The sequence below is a fragment of the Harpia harpyja genome, chromosome 2, assembly GCF_026419915.1.
Source record: "Harpia harpyja isolate bHarHar1 chromosome 2, bHarHar1 primary haplotype, whole genome shotgun sequence".
Lineage (NCBI taxonomy): Eukaryota > Metazoa > Chordata > Aves > Accipitriformes > Accipitridae > Harpia > Harpia harpyja.
In genome coordinates this window covers 59237328-59246720 of record NC_068941.1, presented here as the reverse complement: position 1 = coordinate 59246720, position 9393 = coordinate 59237328, and positions in this window count along the sequence as shown.

Below are 9393 nucleotides of genomic sequence, written 5' to 3'. Positions count from 1 at the left end.
GTGCCCACTGGAGGTAGCCTTGCTTACTGTCTGGCTATTGAGTACATGTTTAGTCATCACTTTACTGATACTTACAGGAAAGAACTATTGTTCCTGGGCTTCCTCGTTGATAACAGAAGTTCCTGAATTTCTACTTGTTGTAAATTAAAGAAAACACCTCTGAGGAAAGCATTTGGTTCTCATTCGTAACTGTCAATGCTTTCTGACTGTAATCTGTAAGGATTGGTTTAATTTTTCAATTCATAACCTCTGAAGCAGCAAGAGGAATTTAAGCGAACCTCTTCAGGCAAGATTATGGTGCAACTCGCAAGAAGAAAAACACCAAAACAAAAGCAACCAGCAAACCCATGCGACTGCTTGGAGGACCTTTCAGTTTTGAAAGATGCTCAGCCCTGCATAGGTGTTTGGAAGAAGAGAGCAAGGTGCTTCTCAGGGGGTATTTTCAAGGTATCCAACATATTTATCAGGTTAGTTCGCAGCAAAGGAACATGAGCAAAACTGGATCATTTTAATTAATCAAGTTGGTAAGCACAATAGTTGCCTGGTTCAGCATAATATGGGGCACAAATCATCCAGTCATTTGCCAATACCCTTCTGGTACAGTTGACTGGTTTATAATATTAGTATTACTGTTCAGCTAGGAAGGGAAAAAGGCTAATGACTTGTGCTCCTTCTACACTTGGCAGTTAGGTAAAAGCAATCTTCTGGAAATGAGTTAGGAAGAAGAGAAACAAAGCATAGATAGAAAGCTGGGGAGGCATCACTCTAAAACTCAGAAAAATCACTAGGTTAGATGGGAATCTGAAAAAGCTGGGTAAGGACTAGTCATTTTTAATAAAGCAGAGTCCCATATGATACTGTACTTTGGTAAGAATTTTTCTGCAGGCTTTGTGCTAAACATACAGTAGCCTTCTTTATCTAGCTGACATTGGAGACATGGAATTTAACTAGTTAAACGTGCTCAGATAACAAGAGTTTTGCATGTAAGTGCTGCTCTCTAATAGACTTGCCCTTCCCTGAGATAAGGAGTGATTTGGATAAAAGACGGACATACTGTATCGACTTTGAGGATACAGTCTTCATTAGGATATTCTGCAAACTGAAACTAAATTACTCTTCTAATAATCACACATCTCCAGGATCATTTCAATAGGTAAGTGCAACAGCAACAGCTGAAAGCTGTTAAACTCTTTGGCTGCCAAAAATGTGATCTGTATGACATCTACATAAAATTACAGACTCATATGATTCACACCAAGCAAAAAGAGGCAATAACGTTGTAAAACATTTTGGCATTGCTTTGGGTATTTTCCTTGGTAAAATGCAGAAGTGAAGATGTTACTATTGCCCAGGTTCATTATATTAATGTTTTTGAGACCCTGGTCATGGTTCTGACTGTATTTTCCTCTCAGAAAAACACACTTGCATCTGTACAGCCCAGTGCACACCCAGATTAACAGCACTGCACGGACACGGTAAGTCTGGTACATACAGTGCGATTTATCTGTAGGTGTGCAATAGCCATTTTTCCCATCAGCCGCCAGCCTGGACTCCGAAGCATCCGGAAGAGTGGCCGGTTACTGAAAAAATACAGGAAAAGACACATCCCGTATGCTTGTCATATGGTGCATGGGATTTGATCACGCAGTACAGGAAATCCTATGCAATATAAGCAGCCCAGCAACCCTGGCACTAGCTAACAGGCCTTGGGACTGTGTGTGTAGGGAGGGGGATTGCTGAGCCTGGGTTGCCAACCCGTGAGCGCATACTTTGGGATGGCACTGTCCCTGCCTCCTCAGGGTCCAGCCATACCAGTGCTCAAGCATCCTTCTCCCAGAGCCAGCAGCTCACTCTGCCACTCTCACTGACTTGAAAGAAGCTACTCATATGCTTAAAATTAGCCCTGGAGCTGGGCCAGACTTCTCAGCACATTATGGGACAGAGCTGTTGACAGACGATCTTAACTCTCGCTTGTGAGAAGTTTTTACACACGCTCCGCCAAGCTGCAGGACCAAGGTCTTGGCCTCACGTTCTTGCTGAAGAGCCCATGGTGCTTTTCACGACAATTAAGATGTCAGGCTCATCAGTCAGATCAGATCAGATGCCAATGCCAGCAAAACCCTCCTGCCCTATTCTCCCTGGGTACCTATAAACAGCTGCAGTGAACCAATCTGCCTCAACCCAGCCCCAAGCAGCTGGACTTTAAAACAGTCTGGCATTAATTTGCCTTTAATACTGAAAAGTGGCCACATGATTGATATTGCTGGCTGCTATTTGAGTTTGCATGTTCTGCATTTGTAGCATACGGAGACAAGTTGGAGAGCACAGCAGAGGCATTTGCAAAAAGCAAGGTGCTTATCTGGTGGGATTGTGCCAGCAAGCAAGTAGTGGAGTAGAAAAGTTAAACAGGGATAATATTTTGTTGGGTTGGTGGGCAGATTTTTCTGCTGCTATTAATTCGGGCAGAATAATCTGGAGAGGAGAGGAGAGGAGAGGAGAGGAGAGGAGAGGAGAGGAGAGGAGAGGAGAGGAGAGGAGAGGAGAGGAGAGGAGAGGAGAGGAGAGGAGAGGAGAGGAGAGGAGAGGAGAGGAGAGGAGAGGAGAGGAGAGGAGAGGAGAGAAGAAGGCACATTCTGGACTTTGCAATATGAGTACAAGTCTGTTGTCTCCCACGGTGTTATGCTGCGTCCATAGAGTTACGCTCTGGTTAAGAAAGAAGACAAAGGAAGGAAGACAAAGTGCTTGGCCCCAACAGGACAGCAGCCTTTTGCCTTGCTACCCTTTCAAATTCACTGGTGATACAACAAGGTGCCTAGGCAGACGTGCCACACCAGGCAGCCCCTGGCAGCAGCACAAATAAGGCTGTCTGAATTAGCAGTATGGAGCATGTTTCATTTCCTGTGCATTTTCTTATCTGTATCTTACTTGGGTTTTTGATCTATGGATGAGTGGGTCAGGAAGTGGCCTGAAGACACCCCTTTTGCCTCATGCATGGAAATTTTCTAATTATAGGGCTGCATTGACAGGCTCCCACTCCTGTAATGACACTTAGTGTTGTTTATGTTGTTTAAACAAGAGAGGGAAAGAACCCACCTCCCCAAAACAGTGAAATAATGAGGAACAAAATGCACTCTTATCTTTCTGTCAAGTGAGGCAAGTCTATTATCTGCCCCAGCCTGCGGCTGGGATCACCGTCTCTCCCAGAGCAGCATTTTACAGGCTGATTAGTGTATAGCTTCCTGCAGTAAACTACCGGCAGGGACCAGAACACAGGAGCGGAAAGAGAAATTCAGGGACAAGATTTAAGCTCTGGCCTTAGTTTTTATTGCCTACACTGTATGTCAATACATATTTAACTGATAATCCATGCACAATATACGTACATGCACACACAAACACGCATGCAAACGCAAAATAGCCTACATGGGCCCCAGAAGTCACTGCTGACTTTGTACACAGAATGATGCTAAATCGGGAGGGATCGAACCAGCTGGCTTTGAAAAAAAGGCAACCCTGGAGCAGTTTGGTAGAAACGCCAGACAAGTTTGTAGGACAGTGCCAGAGATGTGTAGAGCCACAGGCTTCAGGTTTGAAAAGACCTAGAGTCGGTGCAGTTGGAAAGAGCTTCTGCTGCACTAAAAACCAATTAGCTTTTAATATTTTATGTTCCTGGAAAGTGGCATAGTTTGCCACCTTGAATTTGTAAAGGATTTCCTTTAATAATCTTGTTATTATTCAATTAGAAATGCCTGTTAAAAATGGCTAACTGTAAAGATACAACCAGATAAATATATTTGTGGCAACAGGAAGAACCAACTGCTCATTAAGTGTCTAATTTGTACGGCAGAACAGTGATATGACAGTAAATTTCTTACAGCTCCAAATTGCTAATGCTTTATTACACATGGTAATGGAGATTTGGAAAGGTAACATACAGCTTTAATTCCTTTAAAATGAAAGCATCACCTGTGGTTTTGGGTGATAAAATACATGCCTAGCTGCTGAATAAGATAATACTTCTGTCTTCATAAATGTCAGGTTGAAGTGGGTGAGGGAGTGCTCAGTAAAGACACAAGGTGCTAGAATTATAATTTTTAGGGCTTTCTAACCCTGTTACTATAGCCAGATGCATGGCTGCATTGTGTAAAGCAGAGCAGAGCTTAAAAGTCATCAGGATCTTTTGCCTTTAACCACTACAAATCTTTGAAAGACTTGAAAATCATATTCAGTGTCAGACTGTATGGAGTCCATAAGCACTGTAACAGGACTGTTACAACTAAAGATGAGCAAGAAAGTGGCATTATTACCACCTAACAAACCTTTCTGAAGATGTCTCAGCAATGGAAAGAAGTGACTTGAAGATTAACTGGGAGCAGCTTGCAGCAAATGTCTCTCTGTATGAACTGATGCAAAGTGCACCCAAATCAGCTGTTTTTGTGGATGCAGCTTCTGCAAAGGCTTAGCAGGAGGGGGTTTTTCTTCACTGAAACCAGACACATAATCAGCTTTTAGATTCTGGATGTGATTTTGTTAGGTGCATTGATCTTGATTTGGAGATACACTTCAAATGAGCCTTTGTAATAGAAGTTAAAGAGCCCAGAACCCTGCTGCCTTTTATTTATTTATTAGTAGCATCATTATACACTCTATTTGCTTAGATGTAAATGTTTATTCCAGGTGAATGGGATAACTTTGGAAAACCATGGTCTTGATTCTGTATGCATTAACTCTGTGCATTGTGCAACTCTGATTTACTTCAGATGTTTCTATATCATCTTTGCTGAGACTACCACAAAAATGAATTGCATTGGTCTCCCAGCTGAAGGTGAGTTAACATTACTCCCATTATCCAACTGAATCCAGTGGGCCACCAGGATTACAGAGGAGACAGCTTAGGTACAGACCTTGGATCAGCTCCCTGAGGTCTCAGCTCTCTGGAAGATGCTGAGAGGTGCTGCCTTGCAGAATGGAGATAAATGAAGAAAGAGCAGCAAGATAGTGGGAAAGATAAAACTGCACAAAGCTTCTCCCTCACCCTCTCAATGAGCTTTAACATCCGCTGACCTTGAACTAGTCAGGCGCGCAAATGTTTCGCACATCCAGAAAGGAATTATAGTCCGTACGATCAGCTGTTGCGAGGAAGAGAAGTTGTCCTAGATAAACCATTTCAGCTGCTTTCACAAGGAAGAGCTGTTGCAGATATTGCAGCTCTGGCAGGTAGCTGGACTCAACATTCCCTTCACGTTCATTGTCATTTGGCCCCAATCTTAAATCACCATTGGTATTTTTCATAAAGGGCAAGTCCAGTATTTTTTTAAGCATATCATTATTACCAGTAGATTTCCCTGACACAGAAAATTTTCTAGACATCCTGACTGTTGCCAGCACCATACTGATGGTATGCACGCTCTCCCAAGCAAGGTGTGACATAGAGAAAGCAAATTTAACTCTGAAACACTGCCAAGGGAGGGTATCAACCTACCTCACCACAGGATCGTGCTCTTTCCCTGTGGCAACTCCAAAACGGAGCAAGTTACTCCTGGTTATTGCAGAGGCATAGCATAAGCATCAGCAGCTCCTGCAGAGCAGCTGGTATGCTGCTGTCATTGAGATAACCTGCCCATGGTTAGCCCTCACTCATCTTAAACCAGAGAGAGAGGGTTCAAGGAGAATAGTTTGCCCAGCTTCTTTTTTTCTTTTCGTTTCCCCAGAAGCAGGGCAAGCTAGCTCGGGGCGGGCTGGGGCACCAGGAGCGGTCAGGGCACAGGGCTGCAGCTCAGGGGTCTCACCTCCATGCGTGCTCAGACACACAACTCTGCCTCACGCTCCCTGGCTGCAAGACAGGAGCAGTGGTGCACACCCAGCCCTGTGAAAAATGACCTTCAGATCTATGCACCTGAATGGCAGCAGCAAAACTATGAGCTGTTTGATCATTTTAACCTTTCTTTCTTTGAGATGAGATTTTTCAAGAAAATAACTGCTGAGTGAGTACAGAGGCTGATGAGAGAAATCACAAAGATCCCTCCCCCCCAACAACATCTGAAATGAAACCTGGATAATACACTTGGCAGAGGAAAGGTTGGTGGCACTACAGAAGCATCTCCAAAGAATACTTTGGATAGCATTTGGTGGGAGAAGACAGAATTAGCAGGAGGCTTTAGGAGAACTAGGTGTTAGCTCAGAAGAGGATAAAAGCCTAATTTTATCAGGGCAGAAGAGAAAGGAGGAACTGTAGGGAAGGGATTATGTGTGGCAATCACAAGGTGAAGATGAAATCCAGCCCAACAAAAGACTCATGAATCACAATGAATGCAAAACGGCAAACATTACCTTTTTATACTTTCTCAGATAGGAAACAGAAGAGGAAAGAAGGAAAAAAATAGACACATCAGTTTTAAAACATAATAAATTAATTTACAAACTCAATACAACATGAACTTAAGTTAAGCTGCATCTGTTGTTTCTTTTTTTTCCAATGGATTGAAGAAATGATTGATGATTTGACTGACAGCAACAATGGGGACTTTCAGAAAATGAAAAAAACCTATATCACTCATCAACCCAGCAGTTGCTAAGGGAGAGGAGTAGGAGAAAGCATCTGGATGAAAGCTGGTCTAAAGCCATCAGAATATGATCCTATGAAACCATTCTTAGCAACCCCCTATTTAATCGGTTCCTGCCCAGTAATAAAGTTCCTTATTACCTCCTCATTCTGCACATGGCCAGTAAAGGATTGGGGATTTACAGTTCTTTGGGATGCATCCCTGGATTACCTGCCTTCTTCATAGAAAATACACATGCGTATGCTAAACATGAAATTTTTTCAGCCTTATAATACAGAAGTAGATTCCTTTCCAACCTAGTAAGTAGAAGAGACTGACTTACATCAAGCTATACTTGAAAAAGTGCCTTCACTTGCAGAATATCTGGGAATACAAAAAGACAACTGAGAATGAGACTTTTCTTACCTAGCTCCTCCAAAATTGAGATGGCATGGCAGCAGAGCTAGAAAGGGTTGTTTCAATTCACATGTTCATAGCACAAAGCCTCTGTGTGTGTTAACTGTGCCTCAGATTTAAGCATTTAAGCCATAGCATGGCATTGGGTGGGAGAAGACAGAGTTAGCAGGAGGCTTTCCTCAGTTGGATTCATTTGTCGTGGATCTGGCAAAATGAAGAGTCCATAGCATATAAGTCAGCGTCTTTTTGGCACATAAAAAAGGTCAGAGCTCACTGTGATAATCTGTAGTGAATGGTGAGCGTTAGTTTCAAGGGTTGGGAATTCAAGCTCTTCACTTGCATCCATGTAGTGACTCTTTTTTTTACCAGGTAATTCTGCAGAGAGCTATGACTCAAACCTTGTGTTTACCCAGCAGAGGTATAGACTTTTGTCTTGGAAAGTGCAAAGGAAACAGGCTTTTCTCACATGGCTTTGTTCTGTCTTCAACCCCAGACAGCAGCTGGTCCCAAAATTCAAGTGCCACAGCACAACATGGAATGAACTTTACTCAGGGATTTTTTTTTCTTTTTGTGTACCTTCCTCATGTTCCCTAACCATTTTCCACAGGGACAATATTTCCCATTGAACAGGGAATTTATCTTTAAAAATACCTGATGACATGTTGTGCTCAGGGGAAATGTTCATGTGCTTGAAATCTGGCCAGCAACACTCAGCAGCTCATGAAATGAAGGCTTTATGCCATTTTTCTTAGGGGAACAATTTACTGACATAACTGGCTGGTTCAATACATGCCATAGAGCTCAAAAGAACCCCATATTTTTTGTTTCATGGCCACTAAGTGTCAGAGCACGGTGATGTGGGGATATCCCATGAGGACCACGGAGACCACCACAGCAGCTGAGGCTGAGCCAGACTCCTCAGCTCAGAGCAGGGACTAGAAACATTGAGCTTTAGACAGTTCCACATGATGAATACCAAAAAAAATTAAAAAAATTAAAAATTAGGAGATCAGGAGAGTTAAAAGTAAGGAGAGCTCTTGTATCCCCTGGTATCTGCAACCCATCTTCCTGCTCCATGTGCTGGCTGCTACCTCATGAGGCTCCAAGGAGAGGGTGTTTGCCTGCCAGCATTTTGCAGCTTGCTGCCTATGGTGGAAAACATACACCCCAACATATAGTTTGATGTCAAATCTACCCTCAGAAATGCCTATTTTTTCTACCCAGGTACTTACATTGGCAAGCATCAAGGTTGCTGTTAAGTGGCACTGGCTGCTTAACCATACAGTTTCATCTCTGTGTCATAGTCAATTTGGATTAGAAACTGTCAATGTTTTCTCAAGAAAATGCTCCAATCTCCATTGGGATTTCTGCTTTTTTTCTTTTATGTAAACTGCAGTTATGCTTGGATCTGATGGTGGGAAGTGTACAGGATCCTTCTCTTTTTAAAACAAGATTAATTTAAGTCCAGCAGGAAGAGCTTAACTATGGAAGAGGCTATATTTAGAATATTTTCCTTTTGTGTACAGCTGAGTGTATTTCCAGATCCCTTGAGTGTCCGTCATGCTGTGGACAACTGCAAAACATATCCCACCTTGAAAGTCATTCCAAAGGCAGAAGGAAGGCAAGAAAAGAATAATTTGCTCCAATGATCACGAAACTTAGGAAGAAGTCTCTTCCTTCCTCTAAACGCAAATATACTTTGTTTGACAGCACAGTTGTTGATCTACTTTCAATATTTTGTGGTGAGTGTTAAAACTAGCCCATAAAAGCACAAAAACATTGAATAATTTAAGTTAGAAGGGACCTTTTGAGATCGAGTCCCCCACTCAAAGCAGGGTCAGCTCCCAAGTTGGGTCTAACATAAAAATTAGATCAGGTTGCTCTGGGCTTTGTCTAGTCCAGTTTTTAATAAGTTTGAGGACACAGATTACATGGCCTTTCTGACCAACTTGTTCAAGTGCCTGGTTAGCCATGTAGTAAAAAACTGAAAAATTGCTGGACCTAAGTATAATAAAGAAGGACTGATTTAAATATAAATAAACCATTTGGTGCTATATGAAAAATGAGAATTTTTTACCTCCTTAAGAACGTATCAATGCCAAAGGCCTCAAGTGGGAAATTTAGTGTTGTCAGCAGCACAGAGCTATAACTTTTATAATTTTAAAAAAAAAGGTTAATTCAGCACATACTCATGTTTCTGTTCTTCTTGACTGCTCTTTCTTTTGATCCAGTCAAATACTTGTAGAGAATGAAATTTACAGTCTCCAGTAGTATTATTTTAAAGACCAAAGGCACATTAACATATCTTCCTCTCCTCTTTAACAGAAAAGAGCTTTAGGATGTGATATTCCAGAAAAACAAAACAGTTCAATTTTTGCTTAACTGAAATCAGTTTGATTTTAACTTCCGATTTTCATTCTAGTCTTTGTGGTTG